Source organism: Helianthus annuus, chromosome 17 (assembly GCF_002127325.2).
Source record: "Helianthus annuus cultivar XRQ/B chromosome 17, HanXRQr2.0-SUNRISE, whole genome shotgun sequence".
In the NCBI taxonomy this organism is placed as follows: Eukaryota; Viridiplantae; Streptophyta; class Magnoliopsida; order Asterales; family Asteraceae; genus Helianthus; species Helianthus annuus.
Window position 1 is genome coordinate 132,522,928 of NC_035449.2, and position 17,476 is coordinate 132,540,403.

The window sequence follows — 17,476 nt, forward strand, 5'->3', positions numbered from 1 at the left end:
GGTGGTGGATGATGGTGTTATGGTGGTGGTGGGTGGTGGGTGAAGTGTGAGATAGGTGGTGTGCCAAGGGATGAGTTGCAAGAGCTCCAAACACTCCTATTTATAGGCTGAACAGAAGCTCGGGCACGGCCCCGTGTCCACTGGGCACGGCCCCGTGTCCATCCGCGTCTCTCTCTTCATTAATTGTAATTCGCAATTGCAATAAATGCGTCTGCAGAGAGTTGACCACGCCCTCGTGTCCGCTGGACACGGCCCCGTGGTGGGCAGTAGAAGCTTCTATGAGTTTGTCTTTTCTGCTGCTACTTGGGCACGACCCCGTGCTCACTGAGCACGGGGCGTGTTCAGTCTTCTGTCTTCTCTATTTTGCTTGGGAAGATGCTGTCGGGAGGTCGGGCATGCCACCTTTGTTCCTTTTCTTGTATTTATGTTAGATTTTGTTGTATTTTTGCTTCTTTTGTTATTTTGAGCTCATTTAATCCTGAAAATACAAAAGGAAGACAAAAGCACACTTTTTCCAACATTAATACTAAAAAAGGGTTAGTTTTATACCACAATTGATGTAATTTATATCTTGCATTTTGTGCGCATCAATACTCATCACTTCAAACCTAACCCTAGTAGTAATGGAAGTCATGATATTTGTATCAAAACTCCATCTTCCAAACGAAAGAAAACCACAACCTATAGCTACTCTTATAAGGAATTCCGCTCCGACAAATCATGTAAGGACAAAGGAATGGAACCATCAATCATGCAACCTACCTGCAACGACCATAACAAGAAGAACGCAAGAAAACGCCATTATAAGAAGACACTTAGCTGTAACTTCTGCAAGAAGGATGGGTATGCAGAGGAAGAATGTAGAAGAAAAACTAATGTATGTTACAAATGCGGAGACCCAGGCCACATCCGTCTCTACTGCCCGAAACTATCTAAGGCACCCGACAACGAGGACCGAAACCCCGATGAAGCTAAGGAAAACGAATAGATACTTACAACACCGGAGGCAACAACAACTTTTAAAATAAGCACCCTTATGTTTCGACTATACTTAAGCTAGTTGACTTTTGATTCCAATCAAAATCTCATCAATAAAAGGTCTTTATTTTCTTTTTCGAGCGAACTCTCATTTGTCTCATCTTTTGACAAATTCCTATGACATACGTGCATTGCTTGTCATGCATGTGAATTCACTTCAACAGATCATTTATTCATGGGTTTTAACAAATATTTCGCTATACTCATTCTGATAATCTATATGATTACATAATGTTGACTTTTGATAACCGAGTCAACAGATTTCTTGAAAAAAACTCCTTTTCTTTTCAAAAGTTACTTCCCAGATTTCATTGAAATCATTTCTTGTTAATACATATGTCCATTGTTGGAATATGTCCAAACCAAGCTCAATTGTTTGAACTTGTTCACACTATACATTCAATTCAAAAATCCCATATGATGAATTGAGGTCATCATATTTGAGGTAATCTCATTGGTTGAATTATAGTAGACTTGTTTCAGTCTACATAAATCACTTGTTAAAAACACGACACCTTGCGGTGGCGTTTCCCTTTGGAACTTGGACTCATTTCATTTTCACACCTGAGGTACGAATTTATCTTTTTATTGATTCGTTATCCAAAACCAGCCTTAATACAATTTGGTGTTAAGATAAAGGTACCTAAATTCTTATTCCAACGTACCTCCAACATTTCTTTCATCTTTGAATTGATCCTACGAAATTCATTTCTTTCTTCATTTTGAATATCCTATCTTTTGAACATCCAGATTCACTTCATTTGAAACTTTCAGTTAATTTCGAGAACGGTGAAATCGTTCGGTCACTGTAATCATTGAATTCTTTCAATCATTACAACACCCTGCGGTGTCTGTATAAATTGTAGCCGGAGCTAATCATAAACTCTAATCATATCAATCCATATGTTTTTCGTTCAAATTATCATTCAAATAGTCTTGATGCAATTATGTATCAGGACAATGATACACTAAATTCTATTGTACTTTCAGTGTATCTCTACCATTCAAATAAATGTCACAAATTTCTGGTTTATTAATTGACAAATCATTTTTCATACTTCTATCTTCACTTGAGACTATTGATTTAGAGTTCTTTTTAAACAAACAAAGTAAGTTCTCTTTTGGCATTGAATCCTAAAGGTCGTTTATATTCAATTCGTATGTCTCTATTGACTTTGTGAAACTTAATTGTATCACATTCAGTTAATAATTCCTGGAACTAATCGAAACATTTATGTTTCTCATTTTCTTCGATGTCCTTAGAAGAAATCTCACTAAGGATTTGTCTGCTAAAGCATTTTTGTAAGATCTCATACATACATCATTTCTATCAGTTGAAGCTGATAAGCTACGGGATCTACTCGTTTAATAAATGGTCCAACATACCTGAAACTTGACTTCCCTCTTTAACGAATTTAACTACTCCTTTCCATAGAGAAACTTTTAAACTTATCTCCCACTTGAAAGGTTTTTCATCTGTTATCTACGTAATTCTTTTGATAATCTCGAATTATCTTGTCTATTGTTTCTTGCACTATCTTGAGTTCAGATAGTTGCTTTTCTCCAAACTTCTGCCCAACAGACAGGAGCTCGAAACTTTCGTTCATTAAAAGCTTCAAAAGACGCTTTGACGTCGTTTTTACTAGCTACAAGACTTGATATACCTATGAGGGAATATAATAGCCCAAATCTCGACGACGAGATTTAAAACAAGGTGGGGAGGATATAACGACTCTCCCAAAAAATTTTTACGACACCCCTATATATATATATATATATATATATATGTTCGAAGGCAGCTAAACATAGGTAGGCAAATAGAGATGACAACAAATCTAACAAAATCAAAGCCACGTACTTCCTTCAGTCACCACCACAGATGTAACAGCTCTCCTAGAACCCTTAACGTAACCCTAAACGCTCCTAAATACATCCCGCACATGAGAAACGGACCCGAGATACCTTCGTACTTGTAAAAATCAAGAAAAACAAGATTCAAACGTTGCTCGCGGGCCGCGACAGATGAAGACAAGGCTGTCGCGGGGCGCAACTTCCTCTTGCTTGGCGGGCACTCCGAATGCCACGTGTCAGGACACGTGTCGACACTCGTGATGACTTAGCAACAAATTACGCCGCCTTTAGGGCCCTCGCGGGGCGCGAAGGCTGAGCTTTCATCCGTCGCGGGGCGCGAGAGCCCTCTAGTTCAGCTATTAAAGGGCCGAAATGCAGCATTTCCAATCTGTTCAAAATCCTAAATTCTCTCTCAACGTTTATAGGCTAAAACTCTAGCCTAATACCCCCAAAGAAGCGAAGCTCTGCCTCGTTGTAAGTATTATAACCCTGTTATTACCCTACATGATTGATCTAGAGTTCCGTAATGCATGTCGGCTCTGCCCGACTCAGTAATTGAAATTCTGTCTCGTGTGTACACCCGATTGATGTAGGACTCCGTATTGCATGTCAAGGCCTTGCCTGACTCATTAATTGGAGTTCTGTCTCGAGTTGTACAGTTAATGCAGTTTGGGTTATTTTACTAACACATGTGCATTGTTTATTCAACTAGATTATAACCAGGAAGTCACAAGGAAATACCTAAAGTAGCAATGTGAGTTAATCATCTTTTTATAAACCTTTTTGTGAGTAATCCTTCTTTTTGTAAACTATTTTTACAAAACCGCAATGTTTTAAATTATATTCAACAATGATTGAGTATTTGTATTTCTACAATTATCGTCGGTATGTTGGGGTTTTGTATACAAAATTTGTTACTACACTGTGAGTAGTAACATTACCACCAGTCATGGATTGACAGTACCGTGGGTGGTAATTAAGGTAGAATGGTAAACAAACGTAATTGCGAGATCACCCTCAATGCTGTAAAATGATAAAACCTGTTTTGATTAAATTGGGATTCACTCACAAGTATTTCTTGCGGATAAAATGTTTTAAACACGTGTTACAGGTAACTTAGTATGAAGCCTATAAAAGCCAGCTGGAGAGCACTGAAGGCTTAGAAAAATGGCTATAAAAGTTACCTAAATAAAAAGAAGAATTGTTTTCATAAATTAGGGTTTATCCCTATAAGTATATTATAAATGAAACCGGGTTTTGTCCCACTTGTTTATTATAAAGATAATATTAACTAAAACTTGGGTTTATCCCATTTATCTATTTTAAAAATTTTGGTGTTTAACTCTGATAAAAATATTTCCTAACTACGGTCCTGATGAAACTTGCCGCTGCCAAATAAATAAACACCGATACCATCCGACTGGCTCGCGGCTCCCGCTTCCGGGGTGGGGTCGGGGGCTGTGACACATAGACTACAAGTGTTCTCTCCATTCAGCAACAGGATGCGAATGGTCGTCTTCTGACAAATCACTTCCGCTCGGTTGTCGGACGACCAATCTATTTTGTCAACCATATCAAAACTACCTAAACCAACTGGTAGGAGATCGATAGAAAATTTTTGTTCTTAAATTTCAAGTGTACAACCCTTAATAACTTCATCCACTTCGACTAATTTCCCATTTGCCGATTCTCCAGAATATGAGACGTCTAGTATACTCAAATCTAGGTCAAGTATATTCTTAAATTCTATATATGTAACCACCTAGGTCGGCTTTAGTATCAAACAGATGCAAGGTGTTGGTTTATAGAGAACGTACCCGTACTACGTTCGGGTCCTAGCGTGCTCCTTTCGTGAAAATTCTCCCACGAACTTGATCTTTCTTTAGGGCAATCCTTCCGATAGTGTCCTTTGTCGCTACATCCGTAGCAACCTTTGCCCTTGTCGTTTTCTGCTATTTCCCAGAATTCCATTCACCTGCCCCGTACCAGGCCAGCATGCCTCCTTGCTATGCCTGGTCTTGCCATAATTTTCACACCTACAAGTCCTGCACAGACCTGTGTGATGCTAACCACACCTATCACTCTTTAGTAGTTCTTCTTGGTAGTTTTTATCACCTATTGTAGTCGTGGCAACGAATACCTTGACTTTCTTAGTCGCAACGGTTCCCTGAGATTTGTTGCTTGATTTAAAGCCTTCCTTGAGATGCGTATACTTCCTCTTATTCCCATCCAAAGAAGACTCCACATGTGTCTTCTCTTTCACAAGGTGTTTATTCGATTTCTCCATAATTATTCTGGCCTTGGCAGAACCTAGGGCAAGAGTTATTGCCTGAGTGATTCCCAATATGGTTCCTCTTATTCCGCCGTTGTTTGAAGTATCGTTTGCCTCGTATTGGACGATTGCTTTAGCGACTTGCTGGTTCACTAGAGCTTTAAGCTCAGCTCTTGTCGCAGGTAAAGGTTCTAATTGGACTCGGCCAGCGTTTATCTCGCCGTGGTTCCATGTGCTTCACATGTATAGAACATATCGACAAAATTAAACATTTATTTTGGAATAAATGTTGTCATCTATGAGTGAAAGCAAAGCTTATTCGTTGTGCACTGTAAACATAAGGGTAAGATATTCATAATGATGGTTATGTAAATCTTCCCACCATAATCATCCCATCATTGTAGCGAGGTAAAATTAGTTACAACAAAATCTTGCTAAGGATATATCGAATTTTACATACACCATATCAACTTGTTGCAATTAGTTTTGTGAAGAAAACCTTCTCGGAGTCACCTTACTCCGGTTGTAGCAAGTCATCCATCGCTATACAAAATACGGTGAGGTCTTCCCTTCACCTTGTTCCTTGTTTATTCCTCAAGTTTCCGTCTCTTCCATAGTCTTTACTTTTACAAGAACGGGTATACTTCCCAAAGGATGGGGGTTGATAGCGAAAACACAGAAATAAGGTCGTGAGGGCACATGACTTCTTCCTCGGGACCGAATTGTGCCTTGTAGCAATTGTAGAGCGGTTTCCAGGGTGCGAATGCACCACTCAAATGATGGGGTGCACTAAGGGATAGAGAGTGTGGAGGTACTGATAGGGGTGTTGGTGGTGATGATATGGGTAGTGGGTGATAAGGTGCATGTGAGGTGAAGGACGAGAAAAATCTTTTTGCATGTGTCGTCCATGTACCTAAATGAAATGGGAATCTGTTGAGAAGGGGAGAATCGAGTGATTGTTTTCGTCCTTATAATATGTATTCTATACTTCATGGTCCTCGATTGTTCGACGTAGGGAGAACCCCTGTGCCGCGCTGGACTTTGCGATGCCTACATTGATTTTGATTGGGCTCCATGAGTCCCAATATGGTTGGCATAGTCTTAATGAATGCCGAATAGAGTGCAGTAAATAGGTTACACTACAGCTCGCGCCATGGTACCCCTTGGGGCAAACGGATGCCAAATGTTGGGGTCTATTGTAGCAACTACAATGGGTAAATTTGAGGTGTTGTAGGCTCTTTACAAATTTAAACATAAGAATCCCAAAGTGTTGAAGAAAATATTTCCTGAGGGTTAGCCATCTTCACTGACTTAGATACCGGATCCCAAAAGACTCGTACTTCAGGTAGAAGTGTTAAGTGAGAGGTAGACAAAGACATGCTTCCTACTTTGTAGAGTGTTATAGTAACTATCTCGGTTAGAATTCTATTAGATGGAGGTTTGAACAACTTAGAAATTTCGAATGGGTGATGATCATTAGCTTGACCCCCAGATTCCACCAGGATTCCCATGCACTACAAGTTGTTATTAGGTGGGCCCCCGTAATAATAATTTGCGTTGCATGGTCACCCTAATTTTCTCTCGTTTCAGGCAGCCGATCAGTCGAAGGGGGGGAAAACTATTGTCTTCATACCTTCGACATAGAAGGGACCTTTATGATGGTCCACGCGCTAGCATCCGTTGTTGTCACGCGCGAAATGGCACAATGCTTAGACAAGATAGGAATAAAGAGAGTTACTAACAATAGTAGTTGGAGAGGCACCTTCAAGATGAGTACGTCATCTTCCTTGTCTGGACAAGAGTGTCATCAAGCATGTTTCGTAAAAGCCACAGGGACCACGTCCCGTTGATAAGGTTGTTGTCCATGGTTACCACCTCCACCTTGCCATCACTGCCGTAATCAGGTTTGACACCTGTGTCACTGCAACCATCAAACAAAAACCAATCCAGTGAAATATTGTATTTCATACATGGGATTTGTATAAATATGTGTATCATTTACACATATCAATTCTTGTTCGATTTCGGGCTCTAAATCGCTTTCTAGAAGGTTATACGCGCACTGATGCGTAAATATAACCAGTTTAATGCAACAAACACTCCGGAACAGTGACATAGGCTTAACATACCTCATATAACCTTTACATAAATTAGAAATAAGTTTTGGAAGGTTTGGTGTGCCGAAATCAAGTTTATTCGCTTACAGGGACTAAATTTGACAAACTGCGAAAGTATGCCGATTCGTACTGTAACGAACATTCTGGAACTTGATCATAAGTTAAACATACCCTAAATATCATTTACATAGCTTAGAAATAGGCTTTGAGGGGTTCGGTATGCTAAAATAAACTTATTTGATCAATAGAGACTAAAAGCGTCAAAAGTGCATAAGTTTGCATTTTCGCACATATCATACGTCCTGAATATATCTGGACATCCAAAAATTTATGTAATCATTAAAATATTTTATTTTAGTGATTGGCATGATAAAATTCTATTCGTCGCGTAATTTGGATCGTTTTTGTGTTCATTACGATTTCCGTCGTAATTAACCAAACAACACAACCGTACGACCAAACGAACTGACATCCGAGATGTTTTTGAGCATATTTTAAGTTCCCTATACTTTAACTTTATTTTAGAGCCTTGAAATGGGGTTAACGCCACAGTCGCAAGGCTTGAATGTATGCATTTTCACAACACCGCATAGATGTTTCTATCAGTATAGCATGCATTTCCACAAAACATAACTTTGATTTAAACCAAGTTTAACTTCAATACTTTGTTTTGTGAATTTTACCTATGGTTTAGTTGATGCATTTCACTAGCCATACATATCATTTTGGTTACACATTACATGATTTATATTTGACACATAAACATTTTTGACATTGGTTATACATTACATGATTTACATCTTGACATAAACATTTTGACATAGTAGTCAATACATTTGGCAATTGGTTTAAACATAGACATCTTACATTGGTGGTTTGTTTGGGTAAGTGATTTAAGTAACGAGGCGTGTGTAATATGATACAAGCATGGTGGATACGCCGCTGGTACTTCCTATATATAAGTGTTTGTATGATATTACATATCGCAACATTGTTTAAATCATTTCAGTTTAGACATATAACATATTTTTCACAAGACTTTGTTTTACAAAACAGTTTATTTTATACAACTTATTTTACTTGGTTATTCATTTAACCTTACATTACTCCTTTACATATCATCTACCTTATTATCGCTTTTCAAATGATTTATAAAACAAAAACATTTTACAAGGATCATGACTGACTTTTGTTAAACAACTTTTTTTCTAAACTTATAAGTCATGAATCCTAAATCAATAAAACCTATGTACTCGCCGGCATTTTTATGCTGACGTACCTATTATCACATGTGTTTCAGGAGATGATGCATAGGATTGGTCATGATACACATAGGCGGACTTGGGCCTTAGTGACAATAACAGACGCAAGACTAGTTAATTATGTTATACTTCTTTGTTTGTTAAGACATTGTAACTCATTTAATCAATAAAACAAAATTTCAATTTTTCCATGTGTTATGAACCAATGATTCTGTTACAACACTCCCCGACGATTCCGCCACGTTTTGTTGTTTTACGTGGTCGGGGTGTGACAGAAAAGTTGGTATCAGAGCTCATGGTTATAGGGAATTAGGTTATTAGTAATGCTTTAACCTAGTCTATAACCTTCCTAGGACCCTAACGCGAGTTTACTTGCGTTTAGTCATAAAACAATACCGTCACCTATCCTTAGGCGACAACCACAACAAGAACATAAATTTCAAAACCACTTTGAAAAGCAATCATCTGTTCTAGGATGATTGATTATAAGGTTTTGAACCTTCTAAGTCTTCAAATCTCATCAAAGTTTGGGTCTTATAATGTGAACACGTGCAAACTAGAAGGGTGAACGCCTGTACTCTAAGTTTTCTGTCTAAGGCTAGAGTGTTGGTACAAATCCGCAGTATCGGACCAGTCACTCTTACCTGGGAACTGTTGGGGTGAGTGTTCACTTATAGGCAAGCATGTCTTCAGCGATACATTATTATGGCCCGCTTGCTTCGATCTGCCACCGTCTCATTTGTTTGCCTTAGGTAACAAAGAAATGATCGCAATTCGTATGCATTGCCTTTCTGTTTTGTTTATCCGATAACATTTCATTTGTTGCTTCCTATGTCTTTCATTTTCTTCTAGAATGTCTCTTCATCTCAACAACGGTCAAATGTCCGAGCAAACAGCCAAATTTGCCCAGCAAATAGGCGAAGTGATACTGAAGTCTGTGGATCTAGGCATTGCCATGTCTCGTCTCAAAAATGGAGCCACTCAAGAGTCACCGAAGGAAGCAGAAGTCAGGCCTGCACCAAAATCAAGAAAGCGTAAGGCTTCAAAGAAACCCGCAGTAGTTACACCTAATCAAGCGGGACCTAGCCAGGTAGTGACGCCACCAGCTAGAAAGCCGTACTTGGGAGCTGCCCCATGGTGCAAGGGATGCAACCGTCATCATTTAAACCTCATACCCTGCCAAAGGTACCTACTGTGGACGGTTGGGACATTTGATTAACATATGCCGCTTTGCTATCCAAAACAAAGCTGTTGCAAACCTTGCTGCTACCCAAATCCAAGTCAACCCTACTCAAGCTCGTTTCCCGTCTGGTACTTGCTACAACTTGTGAGACGAGCCATTTCAGGAACAAATGCCCGAAGATTGTCAATGCAAATCTAACCATTGGATAAGCATTTGGCCGAGCAAAGATGTTGCTGTCTTATGCCTTTGTTTCTTTTGTTTTCTTGTATTGTGAAATAATCTGTTTTGTTCATAGATAAAAGTCGTTGTTCGCAATTCTGATATACAAATGTAGTTACATGTGTATATGGCATTTCCCTATGATACCTACATCAAGGAACTATGCTCTTTACAAACTACTCTTGTGATTCTCCCTTTCAAGTGATCGCTCATGATTTCCTCGAAAATTTTAAGTACTCGTTTCATTCTAGGAGACAAAGTACAAGAAATAAAGCGAAATTTTGAGTAATCGTGCTTTTTGCGCATCTGTGCCTTTGAATCCTTGGTTAGATAACTAAGGGTATTTTCAAATCTCATACCCATTACGTTCTGATTTATTAACATGCATAACATAAGTTTTCAAAACAACCTTCATGATTTCAAAAACATTTTATATATAGTTCAAAAACATTTTTAATATAGTGTATTTACTTAACATATCAAATGCATGATTTCAAAAACATTGCCTATATTTTCAAAAACAACCTTCATGAATTTAAAATGTTATTAATACAGTATAATTACTTATATCAAGTGCATGATTTCAAAGAGCATTATTCATATTTTCAAAAACCTTATACGTAATTTCAAAATTCATCTCGCATGATTTTAAACCATTTTTTTATCTAATACACCTACTTTTGTGACTTTATGATTTCAAAAAGTATTATATATAAGGTTTAAAAACATTAAACACATTTTTAAAAAGAAACCCCATGCATAGCATCTCAACTTCTCATACATTAACTTTAACCCTCAAATTCCGCTTAATATGTTGCCTTGGCATATCTAGCATCTCAACTTCTTCAGCATTTTTACTTCATATTTTGACTTAAGCACATCCAGTGCAAGGTTTCAAAACATCTTCAACTTCTAAAAACCATATGGGATCTTGTTATCGTTACAATTCGACCCCTGTGGATAATTATCATTCAAATCAGAGTCCTTAATTGGATTCCATGTGTATCCTAATTCGAACATTTCGGTTCCTTATAATCGAAATCGAATTTTCTCTTTAAGATCCTTCTATCCTTATAGTTGGATTCTTGGAAATATTTAAAGCACCAATCAAAATCCACTGATTGGATACCTGGTGTGCTTTAAATGCATGTGCACAGTTAGAAGAACAAATTGACAAAATGATAACAAATCAAGTTAAACAATTATGTGATTATGTGTCTATGCATTTTTGTGTTTTCTTTTATGCATTTTTGTGTTTTTGTGTTTTTGTATACTCTGGATATTCGTTATCCAAATCCTCGAAGAATCTTCCATATCTTCATATGAGGGATTCGTAGTAGGATATTCAAAAAGGTACTACCTTAAATCCTTATTGGGCTTCTACATGATAGTTAAGACCCTTGGATTATATAGTACCACTCCATGATTCAAAAAGAGACCCTTTGAGTGGTCTAGTCAAAAGATTGATTCAAAATCTGGTTAAGAATGACATGTGATGATATAAGCTTAAAAGACTCCTTGGCGTTCTAGAGATCATTTATTGACTCAATTAAAAAGGACCCCAGTATGGTCTAGTCACATCCATCACAGGTTTATTCATTTGGTTTCCCCTACACATTATAAAATACACTGGGCGAACTATGCAAGGAATTAAGTAATTATGGACGCGTACATAATTATGAAATTCAGTGCACAGGAACCCAGTAAGATTTATTATGTGTAAGAACCGATAGTGGCAACAATAACGAAATGTGAACAATGTAATGGTGGTACGGTGGACGCACCAATAACACTTATTATACTTGTATATAAGTTTCCCTCTCACATTGCAAGCGTGATGTTATTTAAGGTTACTAGAAGTTCAAGACTCTAACCAGTGTTGTTTGATCTTTTTCAACTTCATGTTTCTAGCTCTCACAAGTTTCCTCTAGATAAATTTCGGGACGAAATTTCCTGAAGTAGGGGAGACTGTGACACCTGTGTCACTGCAACCATCAAACAAATACCAAACCAATGAAATATTGTATTTCATACATGGGATTTGTATAAATATATGTATCATTTACACATATCAATTCTTGTTCGATTTCGGGCTCTAAATCGGTTTCTGGAAGGTTATACGCGCACTGATGCGTAAATATAACCAGTTTAATGAAACAAACAATCTGGAATAGTGACATAGGCTTAACATACCTTAAATAACCTTTACATAACTTAGAAATAAGTCTTGGAAGGTTTGGTGTGCTGAAATCATGTTTATTCACTTACATGGACTAAATTCGACAAACTGCGAAAGTATGCCGATTCGTACTGTAACGAACATTCCGGAACTTGATCATAAGTTAAACATACCCTAAATATCATATACATGGCTTACAAATAGGCTTTGAGGGGTTCGGTATGCTAAAATAAACTTATTTGATCAATAGAGACTAAAAGCGTCAAAAGTGCATAAGTTTGCATTTTCGCACATATCTTACGTCCTGAATATATCCGGACATCCAAATGTTTATGTAATCATTAAAATATTTTATTTTAGTGATTGGCATGATAAAATTCCATTCGTCGCGTAATTTGGATCGTTTTTGTGTTCATTACGATTTCCGTCGTAATTAACCAAACAACACAACCGTACGACCAAACGAACCGACATCCGAGTTGTTTTTGAGCATATTTTAAGTTCCCTATACTTTAAATTTATCTTAGAACCTTGAAATGGGGTTAACGGGGCTTAAAAGTATAAAAAAATCAAGTTTTACAAGTGCAGGGACCATTTTTGAAATTTCTGGCAGATACATTAAACTTGGTCCACTTTTGAGATTTGATGGTTTTAACCCATGGTTTTGCAATACCATGGGCTAATATTCAATGGTTTTTATTATACCATGGACTCATTCTAGGGGCTCCCATGGTTTTACAAAACCATGGGCACATGTGTACGATTAAAATTAAAGCACATTATTCGACGAACGATCTTAACGGTTCCATGAAATCTATAAATACCCCTCCATTCTCATTTGCAAAACCCATATTTGAATCTGATTTTGGCCCTCTAAGTTGGAGTTCATACTTCATACCTGAGGGTAAATCGGATCAAATCTTGCGGGGACCTTCTGTAAGTATTCTTTCGTGCTTTTCTTTCGATTTAGCGTTAAAGTCAAACTGTGTTTGACTTTCTGCATTGACCAGTTTATGGTCAATACAAAGTTCGTTTGAACTTCATAATGTGAGCGTAATCACGATGGTTATAATCCCTAGTGACTATACCTACTGATTACCACGTTATCTAGGCTCAGTGACGAGTCGTAGTTTCGACCAAAATGCGTATTCTTGCGTATTTTGTAACCAAACTACTTTTGGGTATCAAAACCCTTTGTCTTGATACCAAACTTGTTTTTAAACTTTGTTAAACATGTTTTCGAACCCGACCCATTTGGTCGAACATTAGGATCCGACCAAACACTTTAGGTGACCATAGTTGTATAGGGAATAACCTTCCGAGGTTATACCTTATGGTCACTTCTTTTAAGTAGTTGTATGATAGGTAGTTTATATGCCTTAGGAAAATTACCAAAATACCCTTTTTGCGCCAAAATTCATTTTAAGCATAAGTAACATAACTTTTGACATCTAAACTGATTTGGCAAAATATTAAACATGTTAAGGCATATCTTACTTGTCAAAAGGCTAGTTAGGCGGTCCGAACGCGTTTTACGTGAACGACGCGTTAAAGTAGCATAAGCTACCTAAACGGGTCGTAACGGGTCAAAAGCACTTAGGATAGGTTTCGTTTTAGTATATAGGCTTTGTTAAACCATATTACATAAGTTCCCACACTTATTTAGTTTACAAACCCTCGTACTACCCGATCCTCTGATAGGTCCGTTTATTAATGTAGATACCTATATTAGGTGCCGTTTGAATCCGTGATCTTCTAGCTTTGCTTGGTGGATATCTAAAGTCCATTGAGCAATCTCAAGTGAGTACATAATCCCCTCTTTTACTGTTTTTCAAACGTTTTGGGGTGAAACACATGTGCCTACTTCTTACTTTCGTGCTTTCCATGTTTTCATATCATATACTTGCTATGTTCATTAGTACACTATTAGTACATGATTTCATTATGTTTTTGCTATGTATGTCCATTGTGTGCATACTTAGTACATCGTTTTTCATGACATTTTATTCTATGTATGTTCATCATACTTAGTACATTGTTTTCATTACATTTCACGCTATGTATGTACATTTGATTGCATACCTAGTGCATTGTTTTACATTACCTTTTCATGCTATGTATGTTCATCATACTTAGTACATCGTTTTACATTACATTTTATGCTATGTATGTCCATTGTGTGCATACTTAGTACATCGTTTTACATGACATTTCACGCTATGTGTGTACATTTGATTACATACTTAGTGCATTGTTTTCACATGCTTACATTTTGGTATGACATTTGGTTTGTTTAAATGGGACATATATACATTCATTAACTTTGATCACGCCGCTCGTTAGCAGGTAATGGTACCATAGGAATTGACAACTCCCGTTCCTGACATCTTAGGTATGTTTGGATGGAAGGAATGACCGAATTCGATATACATTTACTCAGATAAACCTTTAATTCGTTAGGGGTTTATCGCCACAGTCGCAAGGCTTGAATGTATGCATTTTCACAACACCGCATAGATGTTTGTATCAGTATAACATGCATTTCCACAAAACATAACTTTGATTTAAACCAAGTTTTACTTCAATACTTTGTTTTGTGCATTTTACCTATGGTTTAGTTGATGCATTTCTGTAGGATCGTTTCGCGACCTAAACGAGTCGTTCGGAAGAGCTCAAATCCATTTCAGAGGCGGAAACAAAGAAACGGACACGAATACAGCTTGATCTACACTTTAAACCTCTTGTATATTGATATTACAGCTTTTACAGTTACAAGGAACACCGGCAATACCTCGGTATCAAATCTGGAATCGTTACAAGTTGTGACAGTTTGAAAACTATATATAGTACAAGCCTTCCTATCGTTTGAAACCATTCAAACGGCCAAGCCCACTCAAACGGACCACACTCAAACGGATTGGGCTTCAAGCGATGGGCTTCAAACGGCATCGTCATTTCAAACTGTTGACTTTCAAACGGTTGTCTTCATTGGTCTTTCAAACGGTCATGCTTTTCAATGTTCAAACAGTTGACTTCTTATGTGATTGGGCCTCTCATTGGTAGCTTCTAATTGGACCAAACATGTTATCACCTCATTTGACCATCACTACTATTGTCTTTTGTGTGAATATACAACTTGATCGTGAATGAACCATTTTAAGAACATGTCTAGCTTGTGACATCATATATGTGATGTCACTCGTGATGTCATGTATATGATGTCACACTTATTCAGAACCGCACCAAAACCGAGACTCGATATTTAGACGAAGACGACAGATGACTGAACCAACAGACTCCCCCTCAGATGTTGACGAGTCTTAAGTGTCGAGTCTTCATCATCTTCATTCTTGATCCGTCTCTGGGCTTCACTCTTAGTCTTTTCTTGCAGATCTTCAGACTCCCCCTTGCGATATGCTGGCATTTCTTCAGATCATCAGCATCATCAGCTTTAGGATCGTTGTCTGTCTTTCCATCTCACAGCTTTTCATCTTATCCTGCAAAAACTCTACCTCAAAGTAAAATTTCTCTCACATACATATTTCAATCATAAACTCATGCACTAACTCCAACTCACTTCTCAATAAACACAACGATTTTCCAATCTGATGAACCACTTTAGGGTTAGATTATGAAAACTTTTAATTCCAAACATACACTCCCCCTCAAATATTGCTCATCATGTTTAGCACTTGGAATTTTGAAAATCAGCTTTTCAAAATCAGTTGTCGAAAATCTTTTTGAGTTTTTCAAAAGTTTATGCTAAAACACACTAAAAATCTTTTTGGATTTTGAAATAAAAGAAACATATAATGCAGTAAAGAAATATTTACAAACAATATTTTTGTGAGTTTGTGTAAGAGGATCATATCAGTTTTGAGACAAATCACCAACACCGTTAAGCTTCATTTCATTTTAAGTTTTAAACAATTCACCTAGATTGTCAGTATGTTTGTCCACTTAAATTTTCACACAAAGTTCAATTGATCCGAGATACGATATTTATGTTTTAGATACTAACTTATCCGTGTGTCCCACTACTTGAATATACTCCCGTATCCAGATCCCAATATTCAGTCTTACAGGTGAGTATACCACAGCTGATATCTGTCAGGGGTTAGGTGCGAAACCGTGAGAGCTCAGGTCAGAACTTCCGTTCAGCAGAGAGATGACGGCTCGACTTTTGGTGGGTCCCCTTTAGAGGATCTTTTTTACAACAGCAATGACTATCAATTTTATTGTTTCATCGATTTGCTGAGGGCGGCGCTTTTTCAAGCATTTGCAGAAAGTATTATCCGGGGACTAGGTCAGTACTTCCATACAGCAGAAGTCCCGGGATAATACCCCATATATCACTGAGCATAAAGACCTAGTATCTCAGAATAAGGGACCTTTCAAACAGGATTTCAGGGGTTACCTATATATCCAAGCAGTTTTGTTAACCCACAGAATAAGCAAGTTTGAATTTTAGGTTTATATCTCGTCACAATCTACTAAATGTGTAAAAATCTACTGACACATCCACAGTAAGATTGTCTATCACTTTTAAACTTTCCAATTCTTTAGCATGTTGTGATAGTCCACTGATGTACTATCATTTCCTCTTTTATGCAACAAAACTCATTTTGAAATTTTATCATGTTTTTGTCTTTTTCAAATTTTCTAATGTTTTTGGATTTTCTGAAATTTCTACTCCCCCGAAAATGCAAACACATTAAAGAAAATTGAAAACAAACTGTACAAAAATATGACAATCGATATCAAATCGCATCAATTCGCCATTCTCTAGGCGTAAACAATCAGAACTCCTCCTATCACAAACCATTTTCTCATTATGATTTCAAAACACTTAAGTTTGTTTTAATCAAAATGATTTTTCCAGAAAATGAGTTTGTTTTTACCACTTGTAAGTTTACCACTTGGTTAAGTACGGGGATATGGTTCATCGTCTTGTCAGTTTTATCAACTGTAGTAAATCAAGTACAATTTAATGTCCTTGATTTACCGTTTTGCAATCAAGCAACCTGTACCACTTTGTAAAAATCATCAAACAATACCACTTGTAGGAATGACACCTCTACACAAACCATTTTATCAATCAGAATGCCGATTCCTGCTTCGCACTTACCAACCTGGAAGCTCCGGCGTAGTCATTCAACCTGTAAAGTTTTAACAATTTTAAGAATTTTTCATACAAATTCATAATACATGAATGATGCCGATTCCTGATCCACGATTACAAACTTGGGATCTCCGGCAAGTCAGGTTTTTCAATCGAAGAAAATGTCCACCTAAGCCTGACTAGCCTTGGGTGATTTCAATTCGGATTTAGTTGGGGTGTAAGTTGCTTTCTTT